The 24,406-nt window shown below is 39.0% G+C and overlaps 1 protein-coding gene and 1 pseudogene across 2 annotated transcripts in view; one reads left to right on the forward strand and one right to left on the reverse strand.

Moving 5' to 3' along the window:
• CELF2 (CUGBP Elav-like family member 2) overlaps positions 1–1,692 on the reverse strand; it is a 931,997-nt gene extending 930,305 nt beyond the window's left edge. For both annotated transcript variants that reach the window (XM_051820872.2, XM_051820873.2), the window contains exon 1: positions 1,454–1,692. The gene's annotated coding sequence lies outside the window, so the exon portion shown is untranslated. The remainder of the gene's footprint in view (positions 1–1,453) is intronic.
• LOC100341548 (rab GDP dissociation inhibitor beta-like) overlaps positions 1–11,079 on the forward strand; it is a 201,749-nt pseudogene extending 190,670 nt beyond the window's left edge.
• Positions 11,080–24,406: the final 13,327 nt, after the last annotated feature.

Raw genomic sequence — 24,406 nt, forward strand, 5'->3', positions numbered from 1 at the left:
TATGGAATGCTGCATTCTGTGTAAGATGCAAATGGCATCCAACCTTCAAATATCCATAGGAGAGTTTTTCTTTAGAAAAGCATTTTAATGGACATTTGGTAACTACATTTTTTTTGACAATCACCTCATTACACTGCTACTTAACTATTGAAAAACACAACTTAGAACCAACCTAGCAAAAACTCGAACAGCTTACAGAGAACAATGGAGAATAGGAAAATGTATTTCTTGACATTCCATATGTATTTTTTAAAGGCAAAAATAGAAAAGAGAAAGACATTCTTGGTGTTAGATTTCTTTACTTAAATCCAAGCAGAATTACTGACAAATTGAAGCCTTTCCATGTGTCTTTCAGCTCCTGAGGCTAGAATCTGGATAAGCACAAAGTTTGCTATGTGGATATATTCTAAAATGATATGTTTGATATACCAGCAAAGGTAAGATTTCTATGTTCATTTCTTCTTTATAATATTAAAATGCAATTTAAAACACACTGGCCATTGTTGCAAATTGACATAGGCAACATGTACATACACAGAAGTACTAGCTGTACGTTGACTCATCCGCTGTAGATTTAACCTTGAGAACTTTATCGTTATAGCCAACTGTCGTGTGTTCTGAAATATTTTCTGTGATATTAAAAGCTGTTTGCTAAAAATCTATACCATCCCGTTTTAGTTTCTTCCCTACAACAGGGTAACAAGCAAGGGTATCCTTAGTTAGCAGTTCCAGGCAGAGTATCTAGAAATACTTGTTGCATTTAATTGGACTGAATTAAAATTTGTCCTTTTAAAGAATAAAGTTGGTATCTCAAGGACAGAGTTCTCAAATGATGTAGGTTTTCCACTGTTGATTGTCTAATGAACTCCTGACTACTCACAGATGAAAGGGATTAAAATAATTTTCCCGAGCCCTCACTCTAGTCTGTTTTATTATCTGGACTAAGGAAGTCTGCAATAATTAATGTTCCCACAAAAAAGTTTCATCACTGTGCTTCCTGTTTTTCTTTGCTTTGCTTTAGTTTTTGAGTAAACAGCAGAACCGTTATGGTCTTTAAGGGACCTATTAAGATCCATAATACCCTGGCAGGGAAATCACTTGAACAAAGTCAAGAATTCTCTCTGACAGGACACTGAAACTCTAGACTAAACAACAGCAACAACTCACTGTCATAGTGCGACAATCTTAGCCCTGTTGCATCTGGGCGAATAGTCAATTTGCAACGAGAAGCATCATCAGTGTAGCTAGGAACGCTGTTATTACCCATTATAAGTATGACGTGAAGGTCATCTATCAGGCAATTACACCTTTTCATTACATGCTAACCCCTCACAGCAGGGAAGTCACGCTTAGGACTGCATTATACAGACAAAGCTTTCAGCTTTTTTTTTTTTAAAGGAAAAGCAAAAAAAAAAAAAAAAAAAAGATAAAAAAATTAAATTCATTTTCTTACCAGCACGTTGCAGCACCAAGTCGCTCACAGGAATGTTGCCTTTACAGGTTTCTCTTTTAATTATCCTGAAAGCAGGGAGACAATTTTTTTTTTTTTTTAAAGGCAAAGAAGAAGAAGCAGGGTGGTTAAATTAGCGTGCTGGATTCTTTTCAGTTTGTCGCAGAGTAGAAAAATAAAAAAGGGAAAAAAAGGCTCAGTAATTTAAATTTGCTCTCAGTTCGGGCTGCATCGCTGGGTCCCGCCCCTTCTTCCCGCTGGGTCCCACTACCTGCAAGGCTGGAACTGACAGCTCCTGTGCAAACAAAAAAAGGCAACAAGCATGCTGGGACCATTCTGTCTGCTGTTTGGGTCTCACTTGTCCTCACAACTAAAAATCATCCCTGGAAGGTATTCTATATTTTCTATTGGAGATATCCACATGCAATTTCCTTCCATTTTAAGCATAGACCACGATGATGGGGTTTGATTACTGTTTGAATGTTTTTCCTTTCACTTTTTTTTCTTTTCCTAACTAGCTATAAAATATTAATTATGTTAATAACATTTTTACTACAATTATTTGGTCAGTGCTTTCCTCCAAAACATGTGTGTTTTGCCCCAAATCACGTTTTCTCTTGATGTTTCCCTTCACTCACAAATACTGAAATCTCTATAAATACAGAGACAGAAATACCAAGATTACACAATTTCTACTTTTCCCTTGACTTTGTTTTTTTTTTTTTTGAACATCTAATGCTCAAAATAATTTAAGAGATAAAGGGCCTAAGAAGTTTTCATAAGCACCAGAAACGTCTAAAAAGGATGAAATATTAACATTAAATATATATATTTATGACCAACTCAAAAAAGTTTAATATTTATGAACTTGGCAACCAACTTACAATCACAGGATAAACTTGGTCTGCATTACAAATTTAACCAAAGGTGTCTCCCAGAGAAAATCTCTTTAATTTTAGCAACAACAACAAACGTGTTACTTTATGTGCAACATGATTCTAGTCTGTAGCAGAGGAATTATGAAAGATAATAAAACCCATCCTTCTGTCAGAATGAAAAGTGCCTACACAGAATTTCCAACAAGTGTTTGGGTGTTCTTTTCCGATGAGGGTATAATAGCTTTATGTACTTCTTTGTTAGTGACGCTACCACAAACTTGCCTGTGAGATGAGTCACATAGACAGCTCTGCCTCTGGATCTGAGTATTACTTTCATGATAGGATACAGCATTGGTTCTCCTATGCAAGCATGGGTTCTCCTTGGCTCACCTTACTACTCTCACATAGAGTACCTTGCTGACTGATGTGTCATGTTACATAGTTGGGGGAGTACAAGGTGTACTTTCATACGGCTCTTTCCCGGAGACTAAAGAGATGGAAGGAAGTTGCTCTTAGTGACATAACAGTGTGTAATTTACTTCCATTTGTTCGCTTTTGGGGTTTTGACACTTTTCCCCTTCTCTCTATTTCAAGCCATTTCAGTGGATTTCATTATTTTTGCAAAACTTGCAGAGCCTCTCAAAGTCAAGATTGGGTTGTTTTAACATACTTTACTTGTTCAAGTAAGACATTCAAAAGAGAAATGACTAACAATATAAATTAAGTAAACATAATTTAGCTTTCCAAACTGGTAAAAATTTAGCTGAACACCAGATACTTGTTCTATCATTTGAGGTCTCATCAGAAGACAAAACCACTTAAAAAATGGAAAGGGGTAAAGAGGCAAAGAGCAGAGCTGCATATTTTCTTACATGATAACATTTTTCAGGATTGTTATTATTATTATTTATGATTCCTGGCAGCAATGAATGGCTTTGTTGAATTCCCACTAATAGCTACAGCTTAAAAAAATAAGGCAGGTCAAGCACTCAAGAAGTCATGTTAACTTCCCAGGTAGTTAGGCAATCAGCTTTAATGAAACAGTGGTAAATTACACCACCGTGCTAATTATGGTACTTTGTCACAGCATAAAATGCAATAAAACCAACCCATGGCTTGGCTTGGAAAATGTTATGCATAGAGTTTCCAAAAGATTTAATTGAAGAGAAAATTTATTTTCCTGAAGCATTCTCTAATTTCAAGTTTCTTTCCTTCAATCTTTTCGATTCTGAGTTTTAGAAAGAAAAAAAATAATTAAGAAAATAATGATAACACTTAAAAAAGGTATCCATTTGTGATTTTAATTTGTGACTACAATGCGAGTATTAATTATTTTGGTATAATTATGAATAACAGAACATACTAAGTAATATACCAATATATGCAGAGTAGTACATACTGGTTTGTGTTCTGATGGTCTATTTTAAATTAAGTAGGAAGAGTATTTATATGAGTAAGCAGTAGAGTATTAATCTTTTTTTTTTTTTTTGACAGGCAGAGTGGACAGTGAGAGAGAGAGACAGAGAGAAAGGTCTTCCTTTGCCATTGGTTCACCCTCCAATGGCCGCCGCGGCCGGCGCACTGTGGCGGCACACCGCGCTGATCCGATGGCAGGAGCCAGGTACTTATCCTGGTCTCCCATGGGGTGCAGGGCCCAAGGACTTGGGCCATCCTCCATTGCACTTCCCTGGCCACAGCAGAGAGCTGGCCTGGAAGAGGGGCAACCGGGACAGAATCCGGCACCCCGACCGGGACTAGCACCCGGTGTGCTGGCGCCACAAGGCGGAGGATTAGCCTAGTGAGCTGCGGTGCTGGCTTAGAGTATTAATCTTAATCAAATAAAAGAACCTGATGTGGAAATTTAGAGAAGAAATGCTTTTTTTTTTTTTTTTGGATAAGGCCAACTAGGATTGAGCAAATGTGTGAACTACATGATCTCACCAGAAATTTAACCTGTTACTTCAGAAATAATCTGCCTGATGCTTGGGAAATCAAACAACATATTGCATATCTTATAGCTGGACTGGAAAACAAACCATTTCAAACTAAACTCCTACTAAACTGTTAGGGAATTCTGTATAATGATACATATTTATGTGGCTTTCAAATCATCAAAATGTGTTTAAAAGAAGTCTACTGGGGCCAGTGTTGTATGCTGTGCATTTAGCCACTGGATAGGAACACCTCCCATAAATGTGCTATGTGCTTTTAGATTCAATTCAATTCTGAAACATGAGGTACTCCAAAAAGTTCACAGCAAAATGAAATTAAAAGCTACATTTAATTTGGTAAAAGCAGTTTGAAATCCATACCTAGTTTTCCATGATATGAATTCTCCCTGAACTTTTTGATGAGCCTTCAGACAAATAACCCACGAGCAAAATTCATGTTTTGAGATTGGATTATTGTTTATAGCCTTTGTCTATACTCTTGAGGAACAGCGGTTTTTTTACTTACTGCTTGCTGAATTCTTTATTTAGTGGTGGGTTAAGCTTGTGATTATAAAGCAAATTAAAAGTATGTCATTGAAAAATTAAAAATAAAATAGGAAAGGTAGGAAGAGGGCAGGTCAGAGTGAGGGAGGGTAGAATGGGAAGTATCATTATGCTCTTAAAACTGTACATATGAAATACATAAAATTTGTTCCCTTCACATAAATAAAAATTTTCAAAAATAAAAAAAAATTAAAAAGAGTAGATCAAACAGCTAAACTTAATGTTCTTATATTCTGGATATACTTGCAAGACACATAAAATAAATGACATTTTATTAATTTCCATTTCTAAGCCAGAAGCACATAGTCACCAAACAGGAGGCAAGCAGAGACACTGTATATCGTGGAAAGCATAAAGAGAACCCCTGAATTAGAGGGACATGTAAAAAACTATAGTTTTTGGCAGAAATGCCCATTACTTATTGGTATTGGTAGATGTTGCAAAGCATATTGGAAAGAAGCAGTTTCCTTACCAATCGGATGATGAGATTGTGCTTTGGCAACAGTCTAAGCAAAGATGGAAGCCCAAGGAGAAACCACTCACTATACTGATCAAGGTACCAACAGAGCAACATAGGCCTTATAGGACAGGTTCAGTAGAACATGCTCAGCGGTCAAAAGGGGAGTGACTTCCTCCTTGGATCACAACGTGGAGAGTAGCGCCACTCAGGTCCTCCTGTGGGAGGTGTAAGGGAGTAAGTGATGATGATGAGGTCAGTTTGGAACAAATTCGTGTTGTAATTCTGCTAGATAAGGTAGAGGAGGATGGCCATTATCTGAGTCCCACTCTCGTGAAAGGTATTAGTGGAGAGGATAAAAAAGGGAGAGTGAATACTACAGAATTGAAACTACATAATGATGAGCTAGCTCTTCAAGACAATGACAAGAAATACGAAGAATGAGAAGTGGCAAAGGGGAAACTCAAGTGATCCATTGTCAGGAAAGGAGGAATGCGGAACAAAATAGGGTAACTGCTCATATGGCCAAGTCTTGAATATACTTGTTTCCCATATTGGAGTGCCAGGGTTTGATTCCTGGCTCTTGCTTCAGACTCCAACTACCTTCTAATTCAGAGTGGGGAGGCAGTGGGAGACCTGGGTTGAGTTCCCAGATCTTGGCCATGGCCATTGCTTTCCTGGACATTTGGGGAGCTCTTTCTGTTTCCATATGCCTCTCTATGTCCCTTTGCCTCTCAAATAAAGTTAAAAGAATTCAAGTAAAATGATTTGAAGTAGACCATGGCATCAATCCTGCAAAGACTCCAAATATTTATAATACTGAAATATACTGGAAAATATCAATAAGTGTTAGTTAATTGGCCTTTGGCGAAGCAGTTTCATTATACTGGGGTGGGGGGTCAGTTTCCGGATATACTTGGTGAAAAAGTGAATTGTTGAGGGCAAAATTTCATGGAGTTAACCACAACACAATTAAGTGTAATTAGATCTCGTTAACTGTCTTTCTGTGGTTCCATGTGGCAATGTTGTTAAGTTTAGATTTTACATATGGAGTAACAGATACAAAACAATTAGATTTCAAGGTTCATATTCTCAATGAGTTAGCAATCTGTTTGGAATATATATATGATTGTATTTTAAGCTTTATGTGACACACCTTTCTGTCTTAAGCTTTATGTGACAAACAAAAAATTGTGTCATGATAAAGAACAATATGCATTCATCTCATACAATTTTGGCGACTGCCAATTTATGAAGATAAACTGGCAGGAAATACAGAGGGATAGAATTTCACAGAAGAAGGATTTATGGCACACTTAAAAGGGCTGAGGACATGCTTGTTGGGTAACGAAATAAATGAATAAGAAGTACATTATAGCATGCCTCAAACAGCCCAGAAATCAGGTTTGTGAAGGCTTAATGTTACTTCAAGCAGTGCACTTGGTACTCATTGATACTGGTCTAAGCCAGCTGTGTTCTTTGTTTCAGGGCCTTGCTTGTGTTACTTATGGGTTTTCTCAAGTTAGGAACTCTGTTAACTGACTTACAAGGAAGTCTGGCCCTCCCAACCCACAGATGCTCTACAAAATGTTCATCGGCATAGCTTCTGCTTTCTGATATTGTTAGTAAGGCAGAATTAAATGGCTTGCTATTTTGGCACTTTAGCAAAGGAATTTAGTATCGCATTCCAAAACTCAGAATTTATTTTCAAGTCATTGGTGAGAAAGTCCTTTCTAGGGTAGAGTTATTTTTCCCAGGTCATTGTTTCATGAATTTACCAGAATTTATACATAATAAGTCATCCCCCATCCTCATCTGTGGATTTGCCCTCTCTGATTTCAGTTACCTGTGGCCAATAATGGTCCAAAGATATTAAATGGAAAATTCTAGAAATAAACAATTCATGAGTTTTAAATAACTTATTACAGTAATTTTTATACTCATTCTATTATTCATTACTGTTGATAATCTCTTACTGTGCCTAACATAAATAAACTTTATCATATGTATGTATACATAGGAAAAAACTTACCATATATAGCATTTGTTATTATCCAAGGATCCAGGCACCCACTGGGGGCCTTAGAATGAATCTCCCTGGATCAGAGGTTGTAGTAAGGTTTACTGTGACTTTTCTGTTTGACATACAGAGAGTAAATCAAGTAGATAATAGGAGGGGAAGTTTACTCTTGAATCCTGAAAATGTCCTTTATTTTTTTTCCTGGAAGAATTTACCACTTTCACTTTAAAGCCACTTTGAAGATAGGAATTTCAAGTAGAAATGGACTTAGTTAATTTTTTCATGCAGTTAGTGGCTAATGTAGAAGTTTGATATGTGGAGTGTAGAATTTTAAATATTTTATTACTTATATATTGCGATGAAAGTTGAATCATAGATGGTAATATCCTTTTGTCCTTTTGTACATGTTCTCTTTTCCTATGACATGACATAAACTTCTTAGCATTTCCAATTCTTGCCCAATTAGAGTTCAATATGCATAATTGGAGGAAAAACAAAAACAAAACTGATAAAAACAAAACTCAGTATTCCTAACTTGCCATTGTAAAATGAAATGTTTTAAGCTATAATTTTGATGGAAAGGCAAGTATGCTGCCAAAAAGAAATTTATTTTTCTCCTGAACTCTTCAGTCAAAACATAGACATGTGCTCAAATGAACATGTCAGTACTGCATGAGACGTGCCATGAAGAGCTATGTGCACTTCCCTAAGAAGTCTGTGTTTCACCCTCGAAGCCAACAGCAGCCACGGGGCTATGTTAAGCAGGAGCATGACATAACTTACATATGCGTTGCCAAAAGACGAATCCCCAGCAGCAACTGCAGTAGTTTGACTATTACTCCAATAACATAGAACTCTCAAAATAACCTTACTTTGCTTGGTTGAAAGGGATTTAAGATAGTATACAGGAAACATAATTTGATGACACATATAAAATGTGGCTTAATATTTTTTTGAGAAAAGGGAGAAAGGACACAAATACAAAAGAAAACCAAGAATTAAAGTAATGCACAAAATGGTAGTATAACTGGAAATAAGGGGTAATAGTCTTTGCTTATTTTTCTGCTTGATTATGGTCTTCCTACTTTGTATTTGTTGAACTATTTATGTAGTAGAGCAATAAAGTAAATTTAAAAGATGTTATCTCAAAAAATAATAAATGAAATATTAAACTAGGTATAACAGGTGGATGCATATACAAACTAGTGATATTTATGATGTTCTACTTAACAGTAAGAATGAGCAAGCTAATGGCACATTCTAGAGCATACAGAAGCTGCTTCTTACAGGTATTCTATTTAGAGAATTCACTCCACACAGCGGAGTTTAATGCTGTTCCTATGACATTCCAGTACAGGTCAAACTAATTTAAACTGATAGAAATCAGATTGATGGTAATGAGAGTGCCAATGGTTGGACTGTTTTCCAAGACATAAAGGAAACTTTCTGGGGAGAGGACTCCACTGGGGGTGGTTGTTACATGGATGCGACCACTTGTCAGCACTTAATGGACTCCAATATCTGAACTTTATTTTAGGCTTTGTATGTAAAATTTATCTACAATAAAGTCATGAAAAACAGCCAGAGAAAATAGGCAGAATCCTTATAGAAGAACAATTGGAATCATTTGTATGTAATTTAAACACAATAAGAGAAATCAGAAGAAAGAGGAATATTAATGTGAAAACACGAAGGACAAGAATATAATCTAAACAAACATGTAAATTTAAATTTTGTCTCTGTAAAATATTGTTAGTGTCTTACTTGTGAGATTTTCATTGAAATATAAAATTTAAATGTTATATAAAATACTGTATTAGTTAATGCTCTATGTATCTATTGAAATATTGTAGCATTACCATAAAGATGTACAAATATTACATTAAAGTTTTGTCAAACTTTGTTGTATATCTTGTTTCAATCAATGATTTAGAATGATGTACTTTTGGGGCCGGAGCTGTGGCGTGGTGGGTAAAACCGACGCCTGCAGTGCTGGCATCCCATATGGGTGCTGGTTCGAGTCCCAGCTGCTCCACTTCTGATCCAGCTCTCTGATATGGCCTGGGAAAGCAGTAGAAGATGGCCCAAGTCCTTGGGTCCCTGCACCAACCTAGGAGACCTAGTAGAAGCTCCTGGCTTCTAATCAGCACAGCTCTGGCCGTTGCAGCCAATTGGGGAGAGAACCATTGGATGCAAGACCTCCCTCCCTTTCTCTCTCCCCCTCCCTTTCCCTCTCCCTCTCCCTCTCCTGTCTCTCCTTCTCTCTGTGTAACTCTGACTTTCAAATAAATAAGTAAATCTTAAAAAATAATGACATACTCTTCTTCTCTTCCTTTTTGAGGTGACAGCTGGGCTTGCCTCCTTGTAAGCTCCATTTTTTCTGTCCTCCTGTCTTCCCTTTTACCTTAACCTGAGAGCAGCCCCGACCCCTTAGAGTGGCCACTGAGCCTTTTAGCTTTCTCCTTTCTCTGGTCATCTGCCTAGCCCTGCCTGCCTACTGGGCACTGGCCTGCAGGAATGCATCAAGTCAGGTATCAGGTCAGTGAATGCAAAGAAAGTTCTTCCCATGGATCAAAACCCATACTATGGAGAAAAAAGTGCATCTATAACACCTCTGGAAGATTTATACAGAAGATTGAAAATATCAGGATCACCACCATCATAAATGCGGAGAGAAAGACTGGAATGTTGACTTGATTCCCAAGTTCCTTATGACTAATGGTCAGCTGGTTATGATGCTACTTCATACAGAAGTCACTCATCTGGATTTCAAAGTGACGGAAGGAAGCTTTGCCTAAAAAGGAGGAAAGATCTACAAAGTTCCTTCCACTGAAGCAGAAGCCCTAGCTTAATGGGACTGTTTGAAAAATGTTGCTTCAGAAAATTCTTGGTACATGTTGCCAACTTTGATGAAAAAAAATGCTAGACCTTTTGAAGACTGCAATGCAAGATATGTATAAGAAATCTGATTTGGGTCAGGATGTTATCGATTTTACAGGTCATGCTCTTGACCTCCACAGAACTGATGACTACTTAGATCAACCGTGTTGTAAAACCATTCATAGAATTAAACTTTACGGTGAGTCTTTGGCGAGATAGCAAAAGCCTATACCTTTATCTACTCGATGGCCTCAGGGAACTGCCTCAAGGATTTGCAAGCCCAACTGCTATTTACCGTGGTACCTACATGCTAAATAAACCTATGGAAGGAGTCATTGTGCAGAATGGGAAAGTGGTTGGTGTAAAATCCGAAGGAGGGGTTGCTCAGTGTAAGCAGCTCATCTGGGACTCCAGCTACGTAAAAGATCGGGTGGAGAAAGCAGGCCAGGCAATCAGAGTTAGCTGCATCCTTAGCCAGCCCATCAAGAATACCAACGACGCCAACTCCTGCCCGATCATTATTCGACAAATCCAAGTCAACCGAAAGTGTGCCTGATTTCCTCTGCACACAACGTGGCAGCACAAGGAAGTACATTGCCATGGTTAGTACAACTGTGGGAAGCAAGGAACCTGAGAAAGAAGTCAGACCAGCTTTGGAGCTGTTGGAACCAACTGAACAGAAATTTGTTAGCATCAGTGATCTCCATGTACTGGCAAGGTTTGGGAAAAGAAAGCCAGATCTTTATTTTCTGCACATATGATGCTATTATTCACTTTGAGACAACTTGTGATGACATTGGAGACATCTGTAAGAGGATGACAAGATCAGAGTTTGAATTCAGGGAATGAAGCCCAAGAAAAATGACATCTATGGGGAAGGATGTACATTACTGAATTAAGATAAATTTAATATTCAGCAAATAACACATATTGTAGTAAATTAGTATTGTAAGGTCTGCTTTTGTAATCAAAATGGAGGGATTGAAGGGCACTATACCAGTAACTATTCCTCCCCCTTCATCTTTCTAATATCATGTATTAACTTCCATTCTTGGAGTGGCTATTCAGGATTGGCAGGTTACCACGTTCTGTTCCAATTTAACCAAACCACCCCACACCCTGTGAAGGATCAGGTTGCAACAAACATTGTGATATTGATACAGAGAACTCGATTTAGTATTTTTATCTTTTAATCAGCAGAGACTTTGCAGTTGTGTGCTTCTGCTGCTCAAGAACCGGATCCTTACAATATCTGTGCCATCTGTCCACGTGACACTAAGATTCTAAACTGAATATTCCATAATTTGAAATAACATCCTGGAGTTCTCCCTATAATGTTGTTTTGTGTTGTATCATGTATTATGGCAGGGCCCAAATAGTATAGCTACAGATTTGGTTTATGTGGGCATAAAATTCTAACCGAACTCCAGACTTAGGGAGTCATTTGGAGAAAGCCAGTTTGTGGTGTTTTAATCTAATGAAATTGGTGAGACCAAGAGGGAAAGGATTCTGTCCTAAAGCAGGTAAAATGTAGAAGCATCTGTTATAGCACAGGTGTGGCTTCTTCAATGGACTAAGCTGCGATGCAGTATTGATTTGACAGAGTTTCTATTTTGTCTGTCTGAAAATGGCTCCAAATGATTTTGGTACTGTAAAATAATGCCAAATTCTGGAAACCACCAAAAAAATTCATGTTCGTGTCCATACTTACACAAAAAATTATTAAAAATATATTATCCTTACAACAATAAGATAAGATCCCTAACAAAATTTGTGAAAACAAGAATTGAGAAAAACATATTTTATTGAGGGTTGTTTAAAAAAAAAACTTACATGGGGATTGGTGCTGTGGTATCGTGGGTAAAGCTGTTTCTGCAGCGCCAGCATCCCATTTGGCCACTGGTTCTGCTCCAATCCACCTTCCTGCTAATGTGTCTGGGAAAGCACTGGAAGATGGCCCAAGTCTTTGGGCCCTTGCATCCATGTGGGAGACCTGGAAGAAGCTCCTGGCTTCAGTCTGGCCCAGCCCTGGTCATTGTGGCCATCTGGGGAGTGAACCAGCTAATGATGAAGATCTTTCTCTCTCTCCCTCCCTCTCTCTCTCTCTCTCTCTCTCTCTGCCTCACCTCCTCTGTGACTCTTTCGAATAAACAAATATTTTTTTTAACTTTTATTTAATGAATATAAATTTCCAAAGTACAGCTTATGGATTACAATGGCTTCCCCCCAATACAGTCCCTCCCACCCACAACCCTCCCCTTTCCCACTCCCTCTCCCCTTCCATTCACATCAAGATTCATTTTCGATTATCTTAATATACAGAAGATCAGCTAGTATACATTAAGTAAGGATTTCAACAGTTTGCTCCCACACAGAAACATAAAGTGAAAAATAATAGATGATTTTTTTTAATGATGATGAAATCAGATCAGACCTTTTGCCATGTTTAATCCCAGTGAGAGTCAAGTTGGGAATTGATAATTTCTTTTTTTTTTTTTTTTTACAGAAGATCAGTTTAGTATGCATTAAGTAAAGATTTCAACAGTTTGCACCCCATAGAAACACAAAGTGAAATATGTTGTTTGAGTACTCGTTATAGCATTAAATCTCAATACACAGCACATTAAGGACAGAGATCCTACATGAGGAGTAAGTGCACAGTGACTCCTGTTGTTGACTTTACCAATGACACTCCTGTCTATGGCATCAGTAATCTCCCTATGCTCCAGTCATGAGTTTCCAAGGCTATGGAAGCCCTCTGAGGTCTCTGACTCTTATCTTGTTTAGACAAGGTCATAGTCAAAGTGGAGGTTCTCTCCTCCCTTCAGAGAAAGGTACCTCCTTCTTTGAAGACCTGTTCTTTCCACTGGGATCTCAATCATAGAGATCTTTTGCCAGAGTGTCTTGGCTTTCCATGCCTGAAATACTCTCATGGGCTTTTCAGCCAGATCGGAATGCCTTTAGGGCTGATTCTGAGGCCAGAGTGCTATTTAGGACATCTGCCATTCTATGAGTCTGCTGAGTATCTCACTTCCCATGTTGGATCACTCTCCCCTTTATTTATTCTATCGGTTAGTGTTAGCAGGTACTAGACTTGTTTATGTGCTCCCTTTGACACTTAGTCCTTTCATTATTTATTTTTAAAAAGCAGAGTTAGAGAGAGATAGGGAGGGGCACACACACCCACAGAGATATCTTCTATCTGCTGGTTCACTCCTCGAATGGCTGCAATGGCCAGCGCTGGGCCAGACTGAAGCCAGGAGCCAAGAGCTTCTTCCAGGTCTCCCATATAGTTAACAGGGTCCCAAGTTCTTGGGCTATTTTCTACTGCTAAGCCAGGCATGTAAATGGGGAGCTGGGTAGGTAGTGGAACAACTAGGACTCAAACTAGCATGCATGTGGGATGCCAACACTGAAGGAGGCAGAGTTACCCACTATGCCACAATGCCAGCCCCAGTAATTGTTGAATCCTGGTGTGAAGGAGCCATAGTTACTGAATTTATACACAGTCTCCATCTCTGTCATCTTCACTATTTAATTTATGGGCCAAACATGCAAGACCTTAGATAGCCAAGGACAGAGTTTGTCTGATACAAATGTTTACCCCTAAATTAATACTGTCTGCCTGGTTGTTGAATTTCTGTTGTTCTAGAAGGATTTGATTATTCCCACACTTGTGAGTCTTCTTTTTGATTCTATTTTCCTCATCTTTGTTTCCAGTTTCTCAGTGTTGGTATTTCTAGGTCCTTATAATCAGGTATGTCTATGCTACTTCCAAGAATTCATGTAACTCTTCATTGAGGTTACTTTTTTCTCCATACAAAAGACTGACCAAGTCTCCAGCTTGTAGCTCTACAAATAGATTTCTTTCCACCATAGTTCTTTGAGGTCATCCCTGAGTAAGGCAGCAACAGATCATTCTATTTTTACCAACATATTAGGCTAACCTATTTTAGATGTAAGACTAACTTTTTCTTTTTCTCTCTTTTTTGGTTCTTTGTTATCAGGTTAGAGAGAATGCCCCAGGAGGCTGCTGTGGTGTGTTGGGGGTCACTCATTATTGCTACGCTGTTGAAAATATGGAGACTGCAGGTGTCTATTCACATAAGATTGGGGCCATCTGGATCCCCTCAGAACAAATTCTGAATGTATAATTTCTATTGTGAGATAAATTGTGATACACCTGTCCAACTTTGTAACTTGTGTATTGGACTTTACCCAGCTTATTATGAGCATCCCGTGGTTCGGCATTCAATTGTCTACTAGGGCCAGGGAGGATGCCAGAAGCTGCTCCTCAACTATTAGTCTCTTGTACCATAGCCTAGTGTTCACTATAGTGATGCTCCATGTTGGTTACCAGAGCTTTCTACACTACCTTATCTACCACAAATACCTCCAGCACCACTGCGTCTGTCAGATCCTGTAGATTGCACCTGGGACAGGATTCTCTTTCTCTGTGCCCCTCATACCACTAGCCTTTAAAACACTCCATAAATGCATCAGAGCACTATGCACAACTGTGGTATACGCTCCCTCCAAAATCTACAGTTTTAAAACCACTGAGCCTGTGGTGACATGTTTCTCTTTTTGAGAGGGTATATGATTCAATAACTAGTCCTTTTCCTTAGATCGGAGATCACAGAGTGTCCCAGTTTAGTGGAATTTTATCAACACTGTGAAAGTGACAGGGGTCTGAATTTTATAGGTATACGTGTGCCCTGTGGCATGTTGTGTACTTTACCATGGCATCCAAAATACTTGCCACTTTCCGCTCACTAGGGCATTTTTGCATAATATGATCAATATGGTAGCCAAGCAGGGTATTTGGCTGGATAACAAGATGATCAAAGTATTTATAGAATGTATTGTGACAGAGAGCCAGGGAGTTGACATATCCTGGGGGCAAGAATGTATGTGAGCTGTTACAATCCTGTGTAAGAGCAAATTGCTTTGATCCTCTGTACTCACAAATATTGAAAAGAGTTCACCATACCCATACCCACATACCCAGAGAGCCCAAATCTGTGCTGATGTGTCTGGCATTTTGGCAAAGATGCATGTGGTTTCCCCAGTATTAGCTGACCATTTGTGCAGCTGTGGCACAATTTTTATTTTTATTTTTTTTTAAACTTTTATTTAATGAATATAAATTTCCAAAGTACAGCTTATGGATTACAATGGCTTCCCCCCCATAACGTCCCTCCCACCCGCAACCCTCCCCTTTCCCACTCCCTCTCCCCTTCCATTCACATCAAGATTCATCCTCGTTTCTCTTTATATACAGAAGATCAGTTCAGCATACATCAAGCAAAGATTTCAACAGTTTGCTCCCACACAGAAACATAAAGTGAAAAATACTGTTTGAGTACTAGTTAGAGCATTAAATCTCAATGTACAGCACACTAAGGACAGAGATCCTACATGAGGAGTAAGTGCACAGTGACTCCTGTTGTTGACTTTTTTAGACCCGTTTTCCATCTTAGCACTGAAGAGGATCTCACTTCCCTCTACTTTCTGAAGTGAGGCAAAGCCTATTTGCTTTGCTTTGGCCAGAAGTGTATGAATGAAAGGCATGTGCCTCACTTGTGAGTGGTACCTAGCAGCCATGTTTGCTTCAAGTGATTGTCAAAGTGTGGAGTTTACAGAAGGTTGACCCTTAGCCTTTGTTGGTTATTTCTGTAAGTAAGAAGTAAGACTTTGGTTATGCTATGCCACTGCAATTTGGAGGTTATGTGAAATCTCAGTATACTCAAAGGTTGGCACACTATGTCTTGTGGTCCCAATCTAGCCCACTGCCTGAATTTCTAACCCAGTCACACCCAGTCATGGTTGTGCCATGTCTGGTTGCTTTAATGCAAAAATAGCCCTGTTGAGTATAGCCTGAATTACTCACAAATTCTAAAATTACTACTACCTTGCTCTTTTTGGGAAACTTTGTTGATCCCTGTGATAAACTGTGCTATCAATGTAGAAAATGAACAGAAATGTCTGAAATTCAAATATATCCCCAAGCTGAAGAGCAAGTGAGAATAATCATTCATTTTCTGAAGCCATTGGATTTAGGAATAGTTCATCATGCAGAATTTTTGTGGTCATAGCTAATATAGGATTTAATTCTATAAAATTTGTGCTCGCTTTGGCAGCCCATATACTAAAATTCTATAAAATTCACATGTATACAAAACTCATGTATGATATTTGAAATCAGGGCAGAGTAACCCTTTAAGTGTAGAGACTGGGTGAGGCCGCCAAGAGGGTTGACTGGTTGCTGTTATATTCTGGTTCTTGATGTATATCCTAGCTGGAAGGAATGATCATGTTCTTAAAGTTCTTCAAGTTGTTGGCTTACTTTTTGGTTTTCCTCTTGTATTTCCTATGTTAAACTCAGAAAAAGGATTGAGTGATATCTTCATACCTTTATATTGAGTGGCTTGTAAGGTCTATTGTTAACACAACAAAGAAATCTGTATAAGAACCAATATGAACAGTACAACAGTCTGTAAAAATAAAAAGGTGGATACACACACACACACACACATATGGAGAGAGAGGGAGAAAGAGAGAGAGAGAGAGAGAGAGAGAGATAAAATAGTTCTAGAGAAATAAATTTACTTACCTCCAGAGAGGATAATTGGGAGGTCAGAGTAGATACAAAATCTTTTACTGTAGCAATCACCTCTTTTTCTAACTTAATTTTTTAGTGTGGGCATATAATAACTTTTTTTTTTCATTTGCAGGAGGGAGGGAAGAAGAAAGAAGAGGAGGAGGAGAGAAGGGAGGGTGGGAGAAGGCCAGAGAAGAGGGGTGAGCAAGGGAACATATTAACATATCTATCACCTTGCATAGTTTTTGTGATAAGAAGACCTAAAATCTACTCTTAGCTAAGCTTTGGTGCTAAAAATATAATATTATTAACAATACTTCTCTTACTATACTTTAGGTATCTACTTACTTATCCTGCATAACTTAAAATAGGTACCCTACAGCTCACCATTCCTTCCCCTCCTGACCTCTGATAATCCCTATTCTGTTCTGTTTCTATTTACTTGATGTTTCGAGATTCAGCATATAAATGAGATCATACGATATTTTTAATTCTGTGTCTAGCTTATTTCTCTTAGTTCAAGGGTGAACACTATGGCATTGTAAAAAGCAGTATTTTCTTTTTAAAGGCTGAATAACATTCCACTGTGTTTCTGTACATGTGATCCTGAAAGAATTTGCTATGTTTGCAGTCATGGCCCAAATGGTGTCACACAATGCATATACAACCAAAATATCTGGTGTAAAAATCAATTGCATTCTCCAGGTTGGAAGACATTACCACTGTGGCCATCTTTGTTCAATCCTTCAAGAAAGGAAATGATTGGAAAATCCATCAGGATGAAGCAGCATAATTCTATTTCTTGAGAGTCTGCTAATAACTTCTTATCTTTTACTTTAAATTATTTGAATAACACAAATTAACTACTGAGTATATTTTCTCTGTAACTAATTATGAGCTTTCCAAGAAAAAGGTGATATTCTACTCTCTCAAGCATATTCTTATTTAACAAAACAAAATTAGGGAAACGGTAGCCTAAAACTTAATATTTTCATGAAATATTTTAATATTGTATTGTTGAAATGGCAATGAAAATTTTTATTCAATGCAAAAAAGTTGCTGAATGATATAAAACAAATAAAAGCACTGAGAAGCCTTTCTAATTCTAAAAAACTAAGTTCAGGACAGAGAATCAAGCATTCGGGGGGTCGACACGAAGTCCACCACTGGGGAATTCACTTGTGAGAGTCACTTCAACTCTCATAGAGTAAATGTGATAGAAAAATGACCCATATTCATCTAACATTCTCATTTTACTATTAATGCTTTTCTTGGTTAAAATGTAGATTAAAAAGTCATATAGTCTTGGCCAGCGCCGCGGGTCAATAGGCTAATCCTCCGCCTGCAGTGCCAGCACACCGCGTTCTAGTCCCGGTCGCTCCTCTTCCTGTCCAGCTCTCTGCTGTGGCCCAGGAGGGCAGTGGAGGATGGCCCAAGTGGTTGGGTCCTGCACCTGCATAGGAGACCAGGAGAAGCACCTGGCTCCTGGCTTTGGATCAGCGCGGTGCGCCAGCTGCAGCGCGCCGGCTGTAGCGGCCATTGGAGGGTGAACCAACTCAAAAAGGAAGACCTTTCTCTTTGTCTCTCTCTTTCACTGTCCACTCTGCCTGTCCAAAAAAAAAAAAAAGTCATATACTCATGTTATTCACATGAATATTCAATGATAAGGACAGTTATGCCTTTTTATATAGGAGCAGTTTAGAAGACGGTGGAAAGTAAGCATTGTTATGTAAATCTCAGTCCTTAGACACCTTCTCAATCTTGAGTGTGCTCAAGTCCCCTGCTTACAAATCAGTAGATGGTTAAAGTTTGGGATACAAAGAAGAGATAGGATCACTGAAAGAAAAGAGGGTTGGTGATGAATTCAGATTGGGTATGGTGTTTCTTAGTGACAATCACTCCAGATTAAAAGTCAGGAGTCTCAGAAGTTTAAGTCATTTGTTAACTGAGTGACATGATAAAGACATTTTTTTTTGTAAGTTGAAGAAGTTGTACAAAATGATCAGCTTCTAGTTACAGCCTTACAGGATCTGATAGTCTCTGTGCCTTTCACTGCACTAAATTGGGGTTTCCCAAGTGTGCTTGGAAAACTAGTATGTTGAAAACCTGTGTATTGATCTTAGTAAATATTACTGCATCAACATAATTGTTTCATCCCATTTTTTTCCATGAACTTTTTGAAGCACCCTCATATTAATATCCATGGAGACTGTGTTCTACTTTTTGGAATAGTTCAGTATATTGGACATTTTGAGGTTTTCTTTTTGGCACAAACAAATTAGGCTACACTGGCCCTAAAGGAGATGACTTAGAGAAGCCTGTTAGAAATAGCAGCTTATGTAATTCCCACTTGTTCTTTGGAGATCTCACTCTAATAATGTAGTTTGATCCCATGGCTTGAATCAAAGAAGTAGTCATTATTTCAGTGTAAAACTTTGTCTTGTGAAATGCAACAAGACAGATAAGCTCTGTAGCTTGAAAGAAATGCTGGTGCCACTGGAAAGATGCTCAGGCCTGTAATTTCTGGGCATGATACAGTTCTCACAGGCCTACTTCATTCCAACATACCCCATTAGGAACACAGCCTATTTGCACACATTTCAAACATATCCAACACGGCATCTGCACAAGGAAATAGTCTATTGCATCAAACAAGGTGCTTTACCTGCTTTGACAAATGTCAGACTTCCAGTCCTTCAGACACGCTAAGGTTTATTTCTTGCTTGAGTAGCAATGTAGTGTGATGTCCTTGAACTATGGAAAACTTTCTTCTAACTAAGATGCAAAGACTCATGTTCCTCCCAACTTGTGGTCCCATTATCCCTCAGGTCTGCTGCTTCTAGAGTGGGAAGAGAGTATGAAGAGAGAACACAATTTCTTAATCACTTAGGGCTGCAAGTAGTACACACATCACTCCTGTTGTCACTCTGATCATCATGCCAGGGAGCTGGAGAACACAGTCCCTGGATGGATAGCTCCTGTGCAGGGTGACTCTACACTATACTCTTTATGGGAGTGCTATGGAGGAGGAAAGCATAGATTCCCACAGATATTTCTGCCCCATCCTACAAGCACAGGGCTTCAGGAGAAATGTGTTACACCTATCTTCTAAGGCTGAGTCTCTGTTTTTCCAGTAAGTCAATGTCTACATTAGACCAAAACTTCAATTTTTGCCCATGGATGGACAACAGTGCTCTCTCATTCTTGACTATTGAATGAGTCATTATATTTATCACCAAAATAGGTGGGCCAGAAGTCAGGTGGTTATTACACTTTTAAATTTATATATATATATTTATATATATAAATATATAAAATAAATTATATAAATATATAAAATATATAAATTTAAAAGTGTAATAACCTTTAAATTTAAAAGTGTAATAACCTCAAATATATTTTTTAAACTCCCAAAGATTCCAAAGTATTTTAAAGGATATACATATCCTTTTATTTGTTAGGCAGGAAGAAAAAAAATAAGAAAAAAAGGGCAATGGGGAAGAGATGGAGGGGAGGGGAGGAAGGAGAGGGAGAGGAAGAGAGAGGGAGGGATGGATGGAGGGAGGGAGGGGGAGGGGGAGAGAGAGAGAGAGAGATATCTTCCATCTGCCATTTCACTCCTCAAATGCCCACAACAGCCAAAACTAGGTTAGGCCTAAACCAGGAACTCCATCAGGATGTTCAGTATGGGGACTTTGAAGGCAGCAGGTGATGGTTCAGGGGGTACATTAGCAGTAAGTTAGATTGGAAATACAAGAGCTGAGATTTGAAACCAGGCACTCTGCCAAGACCAACTTAACTGGTACACCCATTGGCTGCTCCCAAAGTGAGTATTAGACTAAGGGGTCCTGTTTGGTGGCCGTCTGTCCCAGCAGACTGTTTCCCTTTTGGATTTTTTAAAAAGATTTTATTTATTTATTTGACAGGTAGAGTTACAGACAGTAGGGAGACAGAGAGAAAGATTTTCCTTCCGTGGGTTCACTCCTCAAATGGCCGCCAATCCGAAGCCAGGAGCCAGGTGCTTCTTCCTGGTCTCCCACGCGGGTGCAGGGGCCCACAGTCTTGGGCTATCCTCCACTATCTCAGACCATGGCAGAACTGGACTAGAAGAGGAGCAACCAGGACTAGAACCGGTGCCCATATGGGATGCTGGCACTACAGGCAGAGGATTAACCCAATGCACCGGGGCGCCGCCCCCCTCCGTTTTGGATTATTAACCCGATGGTCAATGTTGGGAAGAGAGCAGTATTATCAGCATTAGGGCACCTGGTAATAAATGGCAACTTCTTTGAATTCAGTTTCATCCTCTACAAAATGAGGGCTTCGGACTAAATGATCTCCAAATACTCTTCACACTCTGAACTCTCTGCAGAGTGGTGTGGAAACCTGTGAGGCTGCTTGCATACCTGAGGGTGCTTGAGGCTCAGCTTTCTGGTTTTGTGGCCGTGCGCATGGATATTTTTATCTACCCTGACTGCTCAGGTCTCACTCCCTTTGCCAGTGTGAGCTGTCAGCTTGTTATCACTTCCCAGACCATAGCAGCTCTGTTGCCGGGCTTCTGATTAGGCACCCCCGCCCCCGCCTGGTGTCCCTTTGAAGAATCCTCCTGTCTCTAGTTCAGTGTCTGAAATATCTCTCAACAATTCAACTTCATGATCAGTTTCTTGAAGTTTTATGACCTAGCCTAGGATAACTGTGCTACTTAACCCTTTACAGCATATTCCCCAGAGAGATATCACTCTTCTCTTTGAATCCAATTTAATGCCCACGAATGCGATCCATTTGATATGACCATCTGCTTTTTTTTTCTCTTCTGCCAAAGATTCTCTGCACATTTTGGCAGCTTCTCTAAGTATACCTGCTAGCTCGTGCCAAGTATTCTTGGACTGCTTCATAAATCCAAACTCTGAAAACAACTGAACCAAGCAGCGTCCATCTCAAACCGATGGTTGAATTGCGGCGAGTCAAGTAGCACTGGCTCATGCATCTTCAGTGTGGAGCCGTGGGAAGTTAACACGGTGACTGTCCTCAAGTGATAATGGTCAGCAGAATAGTGATGCTGATGTAATTTGCCTCCCAGAGGTCACCCCCCAGTGTTGGGAATTAGAAGCTCTACCTTTGTGCGGGTGACCCTGTGTGCTTGGAGACCCAGCTGATGCATGTTGGTTCATACTCAGCACTTCTAGGAGGAAGCTGAATTTAGGACTCACATTGTCAACGTTATGTTTCTCATGTCATTGGAGCTGTAAGAAAAACAGCTTGGATGTTAGATAATCGAGTATTTTTCCAGACAGGCTGGAAAAAGAAGGCAGCATATCTTTAATGGGGGGGGGGGAGGGAGAGAAAGGGCAGATATGTTGAGATAAAAACAGAAATTTGATATTATTTGTGTTTCTGCTACTTGTTGTTCCTGAACTCAACTGTATTTTTTAAACTCCCAGAGATTCCAAAGTATTTTAAAACAAATTTTATTTTTATAAATGGGTTATATCACTTTCAAATTAAGAATTTACATAGACAGGTGATAAAACTTAGTAACTTTCTAATCAGTATGAGGCTGGGCCCATGTGTTATTGCCAAATCAAAGATAAACATTTAAATTGGAGGGGCCAGTGCTGTGGTATGGTAGGTTAAGCCAGCACTTGGGATGCTGATGGCCCATATCAGAATGTTGGTTTGAGGGACCAGCACTATGGAGTAGCAGATAGAGCCACCCACCATCTGCAGTGCCAGCTCTCATATGGGCAATGGTTCATCCCAATATATTTTACAATGAAATGTTAAGAGTCCAGTTTAAATACTGGCTGCTCTACTTCCCTGCTAATGTGCTTGGGAAAGCAGTGGAAGATGACCTAAGTGTTTGAGCCCGGGTACCCATGTGGGAGACCTGGATGAAACTCTTGGTTCCTGGCTTCAGTCTGCCTCAGCCCTGGGTGTTGCAACCATGTGAGGAGTGAACCAGTAGATGCAAGACTTCTTTTTCTTTGCCTCCCTCTCTCTGTACCTTTGCTTTTCAGACAAATAAATCTTCAAAAACAAACAACAACAATAACAACCAGAATATGCTTTCTTAAAAAAAAATGTTGGTTTGAGTCCTAGTTGCTCTACTTCCAATCCCACTTCCTGCTAATGTGCCTGGGATGACAATGACTGATGGTCCAAGTGCTTGGGCCCCTGCTACTCATGTGGGAGACCAGGAAGCTGTTCCTAGCTCATAGTTTTGCCCTAGCCCAGCCCCAGCTGTTTGTGGTCATTTAGGGAATGAAATAGTATATGGAAAATCTCTCTGTCCTTCCCAGTCACTCTGTCTTTCAAACGGATAAGTAACTCTTTTTTTAAAAAATGAAATTGGAGTAATTTTAAGTTTGCTCTAATTTAAGATCAGCTATTCAAATAATGCCATTTTTTGGTAGTTTACCTGTTATAGAAATGATCCATGCCCTCTATATTCTGTAGAGTTAATTATGTAAAATGTTTATATATTTAAACTGGACTCTTAACATTTCATTGGAAAATACATTGGGATGACATTATTTCAAAGGTAAACTTTCTCTAACTCTTTTAGGAGAGTATTGTAGTTCACATTTGTATATTTGCAAAGCTCACCACAAAATATAGCACAAAGTCCAAAGAATGTTTTGAGAGATAAGCTTAAATAAATCTTAGTGACTTTTAGTCTCTCTTTTGATTAGTTCAGATAATAGTAAAGGGTGACAGTCTAAGAGGTAGGTATCAGTTCTGATTCCTGTTATCAAAAATTGACACCATACCAATGACAAAATCTTTCAAAATCTCATGAACTGTATGAGGTAGAACAAAGTTTCATAAAAAATGGAATGAAATGGCAAGTTGGTTTTGGTGAAGAATAGTTTGAAACCCACACATATGAGGAAACTTCAAAATGCTCATGTAAAATGCATATTATAGACAGATTATACATGCATTTTAAAGTTTTTTTTTGTACTGGAATAAATCTGTCTTATAGTTCTATTTTATCACAAATGTTTTTGAAGTCCCCATGTAGATATAGTATATCTAGAAATGAGTTAAACAGAATACTGTGAGTGTATTGGTGTCAGCACTAGGAAAAGTGCACTTCAAACTAGATATAAATGTGTGTTATGCATTTTTTGAGTAACTCTTGATAATGATTTTTAAACACTGACCATTCATATATATGTATGTTGTAAGGAAACTCTTGATATCACATTTTTATTCTAGTTTTTTTTTTTCCTATTAAATGTGCCTTATGGGGCTGGCACTGTGGCTAAGTGGGTAAAGCTGCCACCTGTAGTGCCAACATCCCATATGGGTACTGGTTCTAGTCATGGCTGCTCCACTTCCAATCCAGCTCTCTGCTGTGGCCTGGGAAAGCAGTGGAAGATGGCCCAAGTCTCTGGGCCCCTGCACCCACATTTGAGATCTGGAATAAGCTTCTGGCTTCGGATCGATGCAGCTCTGGCTGTTGCAGCCATCTGGGGAGTGAACCAGCGGATGGAGGACCTCTCTTTCTCCCCCTCTGCCTCTGTCTCTCTGTAACTCTGCCTTTCAAATAAATAAATAAATCTTTTTTAAAAAAATATGCCTTACTTTTTATTGTGGAGCCCTTTTGGGTAAAGTGG

The sequence above is a fragment of the Oryctolagus cuniculus genome, chromosome 13 (genome assembly GCF_964237555.1).
Source record: "Oryctolagus cuniculus chromosome 13, mOryCun1.1, whole genome shotgun sequence".
Taxonomy (NCBI): Eukaryota; Metazoa; Chordata; class Mammalia; order Lagomorpha; family Leporidae; genus Oryctolagus; species Oryctolagus cuniculus.